We start from the raw sequence: 14,920 nt of genomic DNA on the forward strand, positions 1-14,920 counted from the left end.
ATGACATCCCCCCCCTCCACCTGATAATCTTCATATTACATTATTATCAACTATTACACATAACTAAGTTAAATGTCCAGCTGTTATCGATTTCTAAAGTTCATCACACGCAACAGAAATATTAAAAGTGTTGTATTATGTGGGTACCATCGTGACATCGTACTTATGTATAAGTATATAACAATATACGACTAACATGCCGTATGCGTGCAATATATTATAACATTATATAATATATAAAAACGCATATAATATATAATATATTCGGGATTTTTCATTCGTTTTAAAATTAGATAAATTATACGTGATAATCAATGAGATAATCGAATTCTCAGTGAAATTCGGTATATTTGAATACTCACTGGGCTTATATATTACCTTCAATACCAACTTTTAAACAAATAAATAATCAACGTCTTAAACCGAGGAAAACCTTTATACATTCGTAATTCAATGCCTGCTTATTACACCGTATTTTGTCCGCATAGAGTGATCTGAAGTATTTGGAATGTCGCCAAGGCATTTGTTTAATGTTTTGTCTGGATATTTTGTTGAATATTTTGCGTGTAACTTTCAAAATATACGTGTTTAGGTAGGTATACTTGAGAAAAACAAAAATGTTTTTCTTGCCCCGTATATTGGAGTATTGGACGTTGTTGTTCAGTGTTTATATTGTTATTTATAAATGCAATAGAGGTATATTTTTAATACTAATAATAACATGTCTTATGCAATTAATAAATATCATTTTAAAATATTTATCCTCGCATACATTATTCATCAATAATTCATATTATATTGAATTTTATTTAATTTATTACTATATAATTTACTATTTTTATCAAATTGCATGTTTAAAATTTAATTAAATTTTAGCGTATCATTAATTATTAATAATATGGTTTAACTGGTAACTGCCTAATACACACGTATCAGTTTGAGTAATTATTTATACAAGTCTAGCTGTACATAACTTCCCTCCCTCTTGTGTACAGGGGATTGGCTTTTTAATAGCCCGTCAAAATGAATATGTTATACAAAACTATAGTTTTTGAAATTTCGATACGAATTTATATGAATTGATAATGTACATAATAATATTTGATCGAGTAGTTGTGTTATTTTAAGCTCGGATTAACCATTGTGGCATTGTGATTACCTATAAATCATTTATGGACACCAAAATGCCCCATATATATAATAGGTTGTATTTTATTGGATGTTTTTTATAGGGCCCGCAAAAACAATTGGCACAGGGCCCCGAAAATTTGACGAAAACGGGACTGGTTGTACATGTTAAAATCAATCACGCAGTTACCATATAAAATCAAAATCAGAAATTAAATATAATATATTATCAGCTAACGTCTAAATTTAATTATTATTGAATGTCAGATTAAAATGTTAAATTAGTTGAACCGATTAGCATTTATATACATAGTAATTATTGTTCAATTTGTATGGGATATTATAATTAAAAACACCTTATACTTATATAATTTAATACATGTGTCATATTTTACGTCATAAAAAAACGTGCCGCTGCACGACACGACGAAATTGTGTATTTTTTTAACCATATTATTTTTTTCTACCTTGACTAAACACTGTATAGTATGTATAAAATACCAAAACAAACATTGATTTAACATTTCATTAAATGGAGTGACGTCGTAACTCTTAGGATTCAATTACACCGGCTGCAGGTGCGCGGCCATTCGTATATTCGGACGATCAAATTAAATATTAACGCTGATGGGTTTATTATTAATCGAATAGTTTATTGTTCACGAGTGTACAATAGTAGCTCAAGTCGGAAAAATGTGTGTTTTTTTTCGATATCAACGCATAACGATAATATCGTATAGGTATATGTTTACCATATGTACCTTAGTCGGGTGAAGGTTTCGCGGATACGCCGACGCAGTCGCGGCGTTAAAAAAAAACCCGTTCTGGGCTGTCAGCCGAACTGGCCGTGCCACTATTTCTATACGTTCATATATATTATAATCCTTTTGTGAAGCAAGAGCATGACAAAACATATACGAGAATATTACCAAAAAAAAAAAAAAATAAATAAATAAATACCGATTTCGATACGACTCGACTACTGGATTATGTTTCAGATTATGTCGTATACGGGTGCTCTGCGGGTGTATATTATTATAATAATATTATGTACACTAAAGGAATTAAATGGCGATTAAAAAAACGCAGGCGCACGTGTGTTGACGCTTAAAAATAACTTTTGTTCCTTCTGTATAAATATGATAATAATAATAATAATTATTATTAGAAAATAATGATAAGTTGACCGCGAGCCCTGCACGCGTGGAATGCGGCCACATTGGTTTGGTGAATTGTGTTCTTTCGAAAACAACCGGCGATGCGTACCTAACAACAATAATGCATTTTATCGTCTACAATAAATTACTATTATTATTATTAAAAATAATATTACATTTTAATATTGTAATTTATATACTATATAAAAGAACTTAATCTAACCGACTGATTCATCCTCGTCAAGCGAGAAGTAGTTTTAATTCGTTTTAAAATGTGAATTATCGCTTATCAAAGATTTTCCATAATTTTCATTATAAAGAGGTCCTCAAAAACAAGATTTTAAGTTTCATGTCGGAATATTACTTGTCTATAAATTGTTGCCATTGATTGCAGATCATAATATAAATAGCAGATACATATATGGTCAACCATGGTTGCTCGGGCAGATGACATCCAGAAAACAACTATTTCTAATAATTCAAGGTGATGTGAAAAATACCTAATAATAATTATAATTACAATATTAATAATGGTAATTAATACTAATTATCCAAACCAATAATATAAAACAATAACACAAAGCCGGGTTATTATGCTAGTATTAGATATTATTATAATACGCCTAACAAATACTTAAGAAATTAGTACGTTTTTTTAATAATTCAGCAGGTTGTTGTTACCCGATGAGTGCATTGTTCGAACAGTGGGATACGTTTGGTGGTTGAGAGGGGGCGAGGGGAGGGTAGAGTAGACATTCTGTTTTTCGCTCCAAGATAAATTTGTCGGTTTGCCGGCACTGAGAAACTGGTTCCGGTGCGAAACGCGCACGCGCTCGCACAGAGCGTATATTATATTATAATATATTATGTAGGTACACATATATTGTATATATACCTCCTCGCCGCCCGGCAATTAATCGAGCTGAGTCAAATTGGGTGCCGAAAATATATATTACGTGCTCAACGAGATTCCGCATTCCACACTCACACACACACTCACAGCTGACTGAGTGCGTGCAGTCGCAGTCGATCGACGATGGTGAGTTGTATGTATTATGTATAGTTGAGTGTATAGTACGTGTATACGCGAAGAAACGGGTTTTAGGCGCACGGTGAACTATTGGACACTGCTCTTCGGGGGGGGGGGGGGGGGGGGGGAGATCAATAGATCGCTGAACGTCCGCTGCAGCGGATGAGGTGCATTACGCCAAACGAGGTCACGGCGATGTTAAGAGGACGTGATACCCGCATGTGTTGTCTCCGTCTTACAAATGCGTAACATGGTACATTTTTCGCTCAGCAGAACACGTGTAGCTCCGTTAACTTAAAAATTAGAGTGAACTGACCTCTTATAAAATTTAAAGGTAAGATTATTATCTGGACAACCTCATATGATTTTTATTTTATATCAAATTTAAAGCGAGTTATGAGTATTTTAAAATTGTGAATTTTTTGTGCATCTTAAAATACTCATAATTTCCTTTAAAATTTAAATATATTAAAAAGCATATGAGATTGACTAGATAACAATCATACCTTTAAATTTTATAAGAGGTCAATTCACTCTAATTTTTAAGCAAACGGAGCTACACGTGTTCTGCTGAACGTAAAATTTACTATATAATGCACTTGTAAGACAGAGACAACACATGCGGGTATCACGTCCTCTTAATGATGTTATACATATAGTGTACTAACTGCAGTATACATCATATTAAATACCTAAATCTAGATGCAGTTTATCCAGACTCGGCACAATATGAACAAACATAATTAACGGCGCTATATTGGTTGTAGTCTAACTAGGAAGAGTAGGAACTACTACCTCAGTTCACGGGCAAATTGACATCGAGGCGATAATCCGTTTTGTGGACTAATTTGACCGATATTGGCAATCCGCGTCATATGTGGTGCCGTGGTGGATTAGATGTAGTGCTTGATATAATTTCCAAAGTGATTAATTAATCCATACTCTCTAAGAAAATTTTCTGAAACTTTTTCCAAAATCTAAAGAGTATTTTTCAAGACTGTAAGCTACAAACATGAGGAACTTCGATTTTAAATTTTATTTCTGTATTCAATGACAATCCTGAAATTATGATGAAAGGAAAAATTATTCGATTTTCCGATTTTCGTCTGCTAACCGAAATTCATGCGTAACTGTGTGAACCATCACAAATCAACCTATATAATGGTTGAAGCTTTCCACTTGAAAGAATATATTTAAAACACACACTGAATTTCAAGGAATCTGTTTATTGAAATCGATTCAATAGTTTTGAGATATCACGTTAAAACATACAAACTCTTCAGCACAATTATTATAATACTGATATAAAAGCATAAATGTATACATTGGACATACCAAGTGGATTATTTTAAAAATGTTAGTAATTACTGACAATATTTTTTTACGTACAACTAAGTTGTTAAAAAACAATTAATTTTCTAAGAAAAAAGTTTTATATTTTTTAATTGACAAAATACATGATGTTAATTCTACATGACAAAGCAGAATGTTTTTCGGAGTACTTGAACACATAGCAATAATTAAATTTTGGACGAGTATGTATAGCAGGGGTGGCCAACTTACAGCTCGCGTTTATTAAAAAAAACAACATTTACTTACTAACGATAAAATTATAAAATATGTTTTTTAACGTTTTGGCTTTTGATATCATTGTATTTACCCATGTGGCTCGTGGACGTATTCATGTTAGTCACCTCAGATATATAGTTTACAAGTTATAATTTGTAGGTATGTATTTATAGTTTAGGTAAACGGAGTGGAGTAGTTCAAGGATACTCCGCAAAATGCTAATCCCTTCTTCGCTTATATCTAAACTTTATACATTTATAAAGTAAACACTAACAAACTAGATAAGTCTTGTCTGAAATTTAATTTTCCAAAAAGCGGCGTATAATCAGCTATTCTGCATGTTTACTCGTTAGTTGTTAAAGCTGATCAGATGATTACAAATAAGTTATTGACACTACGTTTTTCTATTCACTGTATCAGATATAATGTTGTTAAGCTTAATATATTTCATTATTGGTGAACAATTATAAAAAATAGAAACAGAATATGACACTAGTACAGTAGTACCCTATACCGGCTATACCTAACGAAAAATAATACAAAAAAAAGTAGGTGTATAAGTATAAACGACGCGTGTTTTGACTAAAGACTGACAGAAATACAATTTTATATTAATTATCACTTATCAATTACAATATAAAGTACGTAGCATGCTCTAGTTTTTCATAAGCCAACTGATCATTGTTTTTTTCCTTGTTGAAATCAACGTTAAGCCGTAACATGGATCATTGATTCATAAAGATAATATTATACTTGTTTGCTTTAAGCATAATTATTACGATATTTACTAGAAAATAACGTGATTTTTATCCATAAAGTCTTTTACCGTAACATGATATACACAATTACCGATTTAGTATAATATGGTTATTCCGATATACTTTATATTCTTTTTTCACATTATATCTATATATATAAAACCGAAATCAAGCAAAAGAGGAAATCTTTGTTACGGTTTGGCTTCGAAACTACTTATTGGATCGTCTTGCAATTTCTTTTTAAATTAAAGAGGACATCACAGAGAAGGTTTTGGGCATGAAAAAATTGAGAAAGTTACCGGGTTAGAGGAATACGACGAGGTGATGATGAAATGACTGTTTCGCCATCTGTCAAGCAAAAAATGAGCAAAAAAAAAAAAATATAAATATTGTTTACAAAGAAGTATTATAACCTTAATAGAAATATGTACAGTGATAATATATAAATTAATAAATAAAAAAGGTACAAAATATAAGAAAATAGTAGTTTTTCCATCCTCATTTTTTTTATATAAAATAGTTGAAGTTGGCTATTTTTTCCCTGGACAACGCCGGGTAATTCAGCTATCTATTTATATGTATAAAAATATACTGCTAGCATAATCAAGGATTTTGTATTAATTGATTATATTAATTCACCGTTAGTGTGGAATTAAGTAAAAATGGAAACTTGGTATAACTTTAATACTTTAGAGTTAAATCATAAACTTACGTACAAACAGTACCAAGTCCGCGATCTACCGCAGGTAGATTGCCTACCTGATAATATTATACTTCTGCAAATCAGAATTTTTATTCCAGGTAACGGAAAAGTTAAGATAAGTTTTGAAATCCATGCACCGATAATTAAATAACAAATTGAACAAAGTTTGAGTCATATAAATTTAGTACATTTAACGGGCAACGAAGTGCACGGGATCAGCTAGTTCACATATATATATCATGTATGCATCTCAGGTGTTGTTTATAGATTCACTTCTAGCACATACTGTGGATGTATCTTCCACGTATATTATTATTATGTCCCTAAATTGTTTGCCATAAAGGGCAAAATTAGTCATTGTTTGTGTAAATGGACTTTGATCATCATTGCAACGACTGTATTCTACTGTATACATAATATACGAGAATTAATGGTGATGGACAAAACGGGACTCTCGTCATTACAGTGATATTATAGGTACATATAGCTACACATATACGCGTCTGTCATTTTTCTAGTTTTCTTATGGGTTGCTGCAACCAACGAAAACGACGGTGATGTTGTACCACCCTTTCTAATTCGTACGGCACAATATCAAATAAATAATAATTATAATACCGTCGAATGACTGCTATTAAATACGGAAATAATAAAAGTACATTTTGCGGACAGTTACTATAAAATCTCGATGTATATAATATATAACATATTATTGTTTCCCATACTGTGGTCCGCAGACCCCTGGGAATCCGCATGTATACCAGAGGGAGTTTGCGAACGTAAATTAAAAAATACACAAAGTACCTAACTGTAAAACAAAAAATTCTGATGATGTCATATTCGTATTACATGGGAAGTGATGGATAATAAATACATTGTCGAAATAGTTTTCGTTGTAAAGCAATTTAGATTAATCTTTTTTTTTTTTTTTAAAGATTAGTCCGTGATCATTTTTGTTTTCTCTAAGGGGTCCGACAGAGAAAAAGTTTGGGAAACGCTGATATATAATATTATTGTTATTATTATTATTATTATTATAAAGAGCCATATAGTACTACTCCGGATGGCGGTAGTGGGTGTCAACGCCCTATATATTATTGTATATCATACGCGGGTCTCTTAAACAAACAACGCACACCCCCGTGACGTGGCCGACCCAATAATAATATGCCGACTCATTTAAATCTCGTTTACGACCGCCGTTCGTAAAATAAAATGAAAAAAACATTTACAAGCTCAATACCATGTGTGTGTGTGTGTGTCTCACTTTCTCTCTCTCTCTCTCTCTCTCTCTTTCTTCCAGCTCGACACAACTGTATGCACTATATATAGAAGCTATTTCCGTGACCATCATATAATAGGTCATCAACCGCGTGACGGCGGCGATGCACCTGAATTCGATTACACAAAAGCCATTTTACTGAATTATGTTTCCTTTACTTCTAACCACTGTATGCAGATGCAAATACTGCACGTTCTACGTTTTTCTAGCTGAGAGAAATTATATTAATAATGCTGCAGTTAAGTTTATAAATCCACCGTCTATCGCAATTTTGAAATAAACAATAGATTTCAATTTTACAACAATATAATATAACACTCCCCACGTTTAGTTTTTTCGACCATATTATTGTAGCCTAGCAAGTATATGCATAAACGAAATGTTAATTTATTTTTACAGAAACCAAAAAACCATTCCCGTTTTTTACGACCTCAAGATTTGGCACGTATATTAAACTCTATTTATTACAGTAAAATATTGACAAAGCCAATAAATAAAAATAACGATAAATGCTTTTATAATGTATTAACCATTTCGTTAATGGACGGAACAAAATGTACCGTAAAAGTAATATCAGGTATAATATTTATAATACCTATGCAATATTATGGATCTATTATTACAATAACGCAAAGACGTTTTTATGCAAATGATGGTCTCAATAATTACGTACAATTCATACATTTATTTATTTATTTAATCGCCATAAACTAACTTTTTTATGTTAGTTTATGTTACACATACATATAGTTAATCAGTTAATTTGTATCACAGTGTTAAAAAGCCTCTTTTATCCGCCCTCTAGCATTTTTTGCTAAACATATATTTAAATGTACTACTGTACCTATGCCTGAATACGTGTAGTTTTCACAGAAAAGTTGTTAATTACAACACAATTAACTCGCGACAAAGACTTGTGAACTTCATCGTCTATAATTATTGTTTCTATGACTACCACTGCAGTAGGGATACTTATCAGTTATCCGCAATACTTTTTTCTTCTTCCTTGAACCATAACACGAGATAGGGAGCTATGTTAACATTACTTACACTCAACTTATTCGTATTACTGTATTCAAATAATGAACAAAAAATGGTTAAGTTGAATATGTCCGACACACTTTTGAATGTACATTTACAGTTATTTAGACTAAAATTGATATTGATTACAAAAATACTTTAGAACAAGGCACTATATTAAATTTTTTTATCATTAGTCGTTATACTATCAGTATTTAGTATTCACTATATATAATTATCTAAAATGTAAACTGTTTATAAATAATAATATATTTTAAATAAAAAGTGTTGGTAGTATTAGTTTCATACAGCCATAGCAAAATAAATACATAACATATAGCCATACAGCAGACACAGAAAAAATATTGTTGAATAAGTTTTATTCTTAGTAAAAACAATAAAGCGCATTTTTACTATTATCGTAGGCTCAAAAATATAATTTAATTCAATTCAATGGGGAGCTATATAAGGACTAGACTACTAGAGGAATCAAAACTCAACGTAAAATTTTATTAGGATGTATACAATATACATGTAACATGTGCCATATAGATATAGCAAAATAATTTGAAAATCCATAGATCAACTGCCCCACGTCCCCACCAAAAACACGAATACATATCCATTTATTTAATAAATTTAGACTTTATTAAATTAAATTAAATTCATATAATTCTAAACGATATTTATTTGTAAAGAATGTAATTTTATTGCTGTTTGTAGTGTTGAGAAAAAGAAAAAATTAATTGGTTTTGACAGTGACGTATTTTTTTTCTGCAGTGAACACATTTTTGTATTGAACAAGGAGTGCTTTAATAATTTCGAATATTTTTACAATGGCATATTTGCAAATTTTTATTTGTATTTTTATAGTTTCAAACGTATTAGCATGTTAAAAATCTTGTGCTTTAACTATTATCTAAAATCTACTTTTTTTTTGGTTAAAGCTATTACGTAACCTTGAATATAGAATGGGGCGTGGTTGCATTTTAATTATAGTTATAGGACATACTATTTGCGGATATACAGTTTACTGTGCTATCTCATTATGCCTATTATATTTAAACACGCTGAGTATCTACACAAAATTATGAGTCACTATTTCACATTTGCTAAACTAGATAGGTCATTAAAATCACAATTTATAATATAGTAAAACATTAATTTTATTATAATAAATAATTAAAATACTAATACTGTATAAAATGACTGATAACATCTTTTCATCATGAAATATTTATATATATTTTTTGTTATTGATTTTTTTTTTTGTTATTGTTACTGTGTAATATTGTTTTTTAGAATTTTCAACTTCAATCACTTCCTCTCCTAAACATCAACTAAATTCAATTGTCTACCAGAAAACACTTTCAAAGTTGATGGTTGAAACATGTTTATACTCTATATGTTGTCCAAAATCTCTTTCATCGTTCCTGTTTGTTATTTGCGTCACCATGTCCTTTTTTCAATCACAACTTCCTCGACTAAGTATGGTAAAAAAAAACCACTACATCACTGAATGTATTTGCAAATCAAGAACCTTCTTTCTTGTAATAATTTTTTTAAATAATTTTTCTTATTAGCTCTTGTTGTATTTTAAAATAAAATATTTGACACAATAACAAATGAACTATAAAAAAAAAAAAAAAAAAAAAAACAATAAAAGACAAATCATCACTTCGCACATGTAATCTATATAAAATGTAAAATATTATTCAGTTTACTACTAAAACGTAGTTGTATCGAAACTTAACATAATTTATAATACATTTTTTTATACGTAATATTTTAATTTGAATGATCTAGCTACAACAGCATCATAATTATGGAATAATAATACACCTAATCTGTTATTATTTCGAGACAATTTATGTACGTCTATCAAGTTGGACCATTAAACTTCTATACGAGATGGGATCTGTGGAGTGTAATGTAACTATAAAGTCTATTATAAATTAACACTAACTACTATTTATATAGCCTATATTATTATATATTATAATATATACTCACGCGCGGTATGTAACTAATGGTTTTCTGTTAAACTGATTCCCATGTTAAACGTAGGTACAGGCATTGAATATATAACTGACAAATTTAATTAAAATACAACCGACACTTTCTCAATTAACTACATGCGTCAGACACGTGTGTTTTAACACTAAATATTAACTATCTCGTCACGCAAGTAATTATTCAAATTAATATTAACTCTCCGATCCATTAAACCGAATCCCTCGTAAAGTTTGCAAACAATTGAACTTGCGACGACATAGAAACTTTATGATACATTTTCAATTAGTTGATCAAGTCGTCATCTCCTGACGTCAATAAAAAACGAAGTAATTCACAGTGCCTATTTGGCATTTACACAATATTTAGTTATTAATGTTATCATATTATTTATTATGATTTGTGATACCTATATCAATGTATGTACAATTCTTACAGCGATTCCTTAAGAAGTTAAACATATACAATTTCTTATAAACAGTTTTAATGATTTTTGAAACATTCATTTTAAAATTTTAAAATTATTATATTAACAATATTTTTGAAACAAAAATTACATTATTACTACTCTTATCGTTATTTTTTTACTTTTTTAATGAAAACATACATTTTTAATTTCGTATTCCGAACGCAGAATATTTTTCTGAGAATTTCAAATTCATAAAATTCGATTTTCTCATAACAGTAAGCAGTAATAGGTTAAAAAATCCTCATCAATGCCATTGCTGACCCCCCCCCCCCCCCCCGGAAACAAGTATTCAATAGTTATTACAACTTATGAGTTATAACTCATTAACTATACCCGTTCGAAATCCTATATTTTTTACATACACCTATTATATTATGTGCAAAAAAGGAAATACGTTAAAATTTTAAAATTAGTGCTTACTTTCAAAAGAATCGCATTGTATTATACACCGACCTACCCAATATAACTTCATTCTGTACATACGTCGATTATAGTAAATAACTCCATTCATCCGTTCTTGCGCACCGTACGATGATCGATCGATGCGATCGCCGTGGTAAACAATGAAATTGACATCATCGGCAGAAGCGAACACGGTGCAGCGTCCTCGTGCTCGTCCTCGCGTACAGCGTATTACAATTTAACACTATAGCTGCGCATACAAAGACGCGTATATTATATTATAATGTATATGTGCACGTGACTCATCGGAACACGACGGACAGTTATGTGGTGTTTACACGCTTTCTGACGGCGTATTGTTTGACTATCGTACAAATAATGGCCGAGGATTGAATTCGCAAAAAATAATCTGTCAATAAATATAAATAAATGAGAAAAACACCACGAAAACCGACAATCAATCAATGACTTGGCGGACAGGCAACTCTATACACGGACACCGATTTCATATGTACGCTCGCCACCAACAGGCTGTCCACACACACGACACACACATGCACACACACACACACTAGTGTATAACATAATATAATGTAATAACACGTCCGTGTGGTGCCGGTGACGTCGACAGACCCGCGGGCGCGATGGCTTGACGCGGGCATTTCAAGACATCACAATTATTCATACGCCGAAAACGTCCGGCTTCTTATTTACACTCCACAGCCGATTAATTATTATATAACATTATAAATATTATTATTATAATTTCAACGTGACACTAATCCACAAGAGCCGTTCTACACGTCCCGCGGACGTCGCTACGCCATCGTATCGTATCGCTACGTGTACGTAATATGTTTAAATATACATAGTAATAGTATATAATGTGCATCTACACTGGCCACCGTTGCTGCGCGCCATGTTTGATGATATTCGGAATTATTATAATAATATGCGACCACCACCGACCGCCGCCGCCGCCGTCGCACCGAACCGAGGCGAACGTGTTAACCAGGTTTTTGACAAGTATCCCGCCGCGGATTCGTTTCCTGTAGGCTGCAGGCAGCTAGATATTATACATATAATATGACGCGTTATTTATACACGAATATCACCGTTTAACTATATGTTTACCTACTACGCCACATATAAGTATGCCATGACAATTCCTAATTGGTTCCAGAACGGCTGAATGTCTACGGCATTGATTCCCCGAGTTTTATGTCATGATATATATATATATATGTATAATAATAATGTGCTAGGTGTATCCGAATCGGTGATACCCGGTTTAAAACGATAAAATATTTCATCGGAGTATTATAAATATAAATAATTAAACAAATCACCATAACATTTAAACTATTTAAGTATAATCCGCATTTAAGTATATATAATTGGAAATTTAAAACGTACTCGAACAGATCGAAATATACTTTTTTTTCTTAAATTCGTCGATTTGGTTTTAAATCCAACAGCTGCTCACATTTTTCATACGTCTCAAAATATGGCGAAATCTTCCGATAAATGTCTTCAAAGTTTAATCGTTTGGAGTATTAAAATCCCGATGATGTGAATTGGAAATCGATAATGTTAATGTTCGTCCACCTGCAGCAATAATCAGAACGATGTACCGAAGAATTAAAAATATTACCACAATCGCCATTATTATTAGAACGCACTACAAGAAACAATGGGATTTTTTATTGTTTTCTATCATATACATATACTGTATTAGCCATTATAAGCTGGTATGAAAAATATTTTCACAGCCATCAGAAAACATTCGTTTGCCGCAGTATAAATAATAAACACTCGAAATTCGGGTAGTTAGATATAATAATATTACACACGTGTATTATAATAGCTATAGGTGTATATTATATTATTATTAGTATTATTAGGTAGGTAGGTATTATATACATAAGTTATACACTGGCATTGACTTGTATATTATTATACACATACATCGAATGGACCACCAAACGCAACATGTTTACGACCATTAGCCGGTCCTTTTTTCGGGGTCGTGTAATTAATTACGGACGAGTTTCGTTTCCCCCGGCCAATATAGCAATAATTATTATTATCGTCTACAGCGGGTTTAAGTGGACCCGCGCACTGCGACGCGGATAAGATGTATATAATAATATATACTTTATACATACTCATAATATACCTACATACATTAAATATATATACATATTATATATTATACACATATACATAAACATATATTATTCGAAAACAAGAGAGGAGACCCCTTGTGTGTGCGTGTAGATGTGTATATAAATATGTATATACGAGCTGGTCGCCGAGGTGTCAGCCGATACAAATTGTTAAGGTGGGTGGCCACCTGCATGTGACGATAACATCGCCGCCACCTGAACCGGAGGTTTCGGTCCCTCCGCGTGCGATGATTCAATCCACTCAACAAGCCATACATTACACCGTGCCAAACCAGTTATCCAGGACCGCGTGTGCGTTTTTATTATTATTATATATATATAGGTACTATATAGCATATGTATATATTTATGTTTTTTGTTTTTTTTATTGCGATCCAGATGACACACACACACACACACATACTCACCATTGTAAGAAGGATTGTCCGACGACGGTTGATCAAGATTACACACATACACACACATACACCACATTTCGTATTCGAATAAAATATATACGATCTTTTTAAGTAGTCCGACGGTTTCTTTTACGACTTTTTAACTCGCGTCTCACATTATATACTATATATTATTATGTACACATGGGTATGCGCACTTGACACACAGCCAGTCCGAAATACTACACATATATTAGGCGATGAGAATTTCGCATCATTTCCGATTACCTACTTCGTATAATCGTTTTACTATTTGAAAAATCTTCTGGAATTCTTTGTTTCCGCAACTATATTGTTCCAATCAACGAGAAAAAAATAACACTGAAACCAAAATTAAATAACATAACACTGCATATATTGTATGGATCTCAATCTATAATTATAATAATTATAAGTTATAACGTTATAACTATTATAACCACTTATAGGCTTCTTTATTGATACTTACCTACAAAAAAATGTAGTTTATTATCTAAACAAAAATGTTATGGTCCTTCGAAAAGTAAACATTTTCTTGTCTTCCGGAAGTTAAAATCAACTTAAACCGTTCTATTAAATCGTATTGTGTAGAATGGTGTCACTCCTTCACTTTCTCTCTAAAAATTATTTCTCATTATCTTGTAACCTATCTACCCTTGTCATTCCAAATAGGTTTATCAAACTTCTCAGAATTCCTATCCACTTAACCCCGTCTTTCACACTGCATACATTATTCACTTGCATACACACACACATGTATTATATATTTACAGTTATTTCGTGA

Source organism: Diuraphis noxia, unplaced genomic scaffold, assembly GCF_037042655.1.
Source record: "Diuraphis noxia isolate RWA-SAM2 unplaced genomic scaffold, SU_Dnox_SAM2 contig0003, whole genome shotgun sequence".
In the NCBI taxonomy this organism is placed as follows: Eukaryota; Metazoa; Arthropoda; class Insecta; order Hemiptera; family Aphididae; genus Diuraphis; species Diuraphis noxia.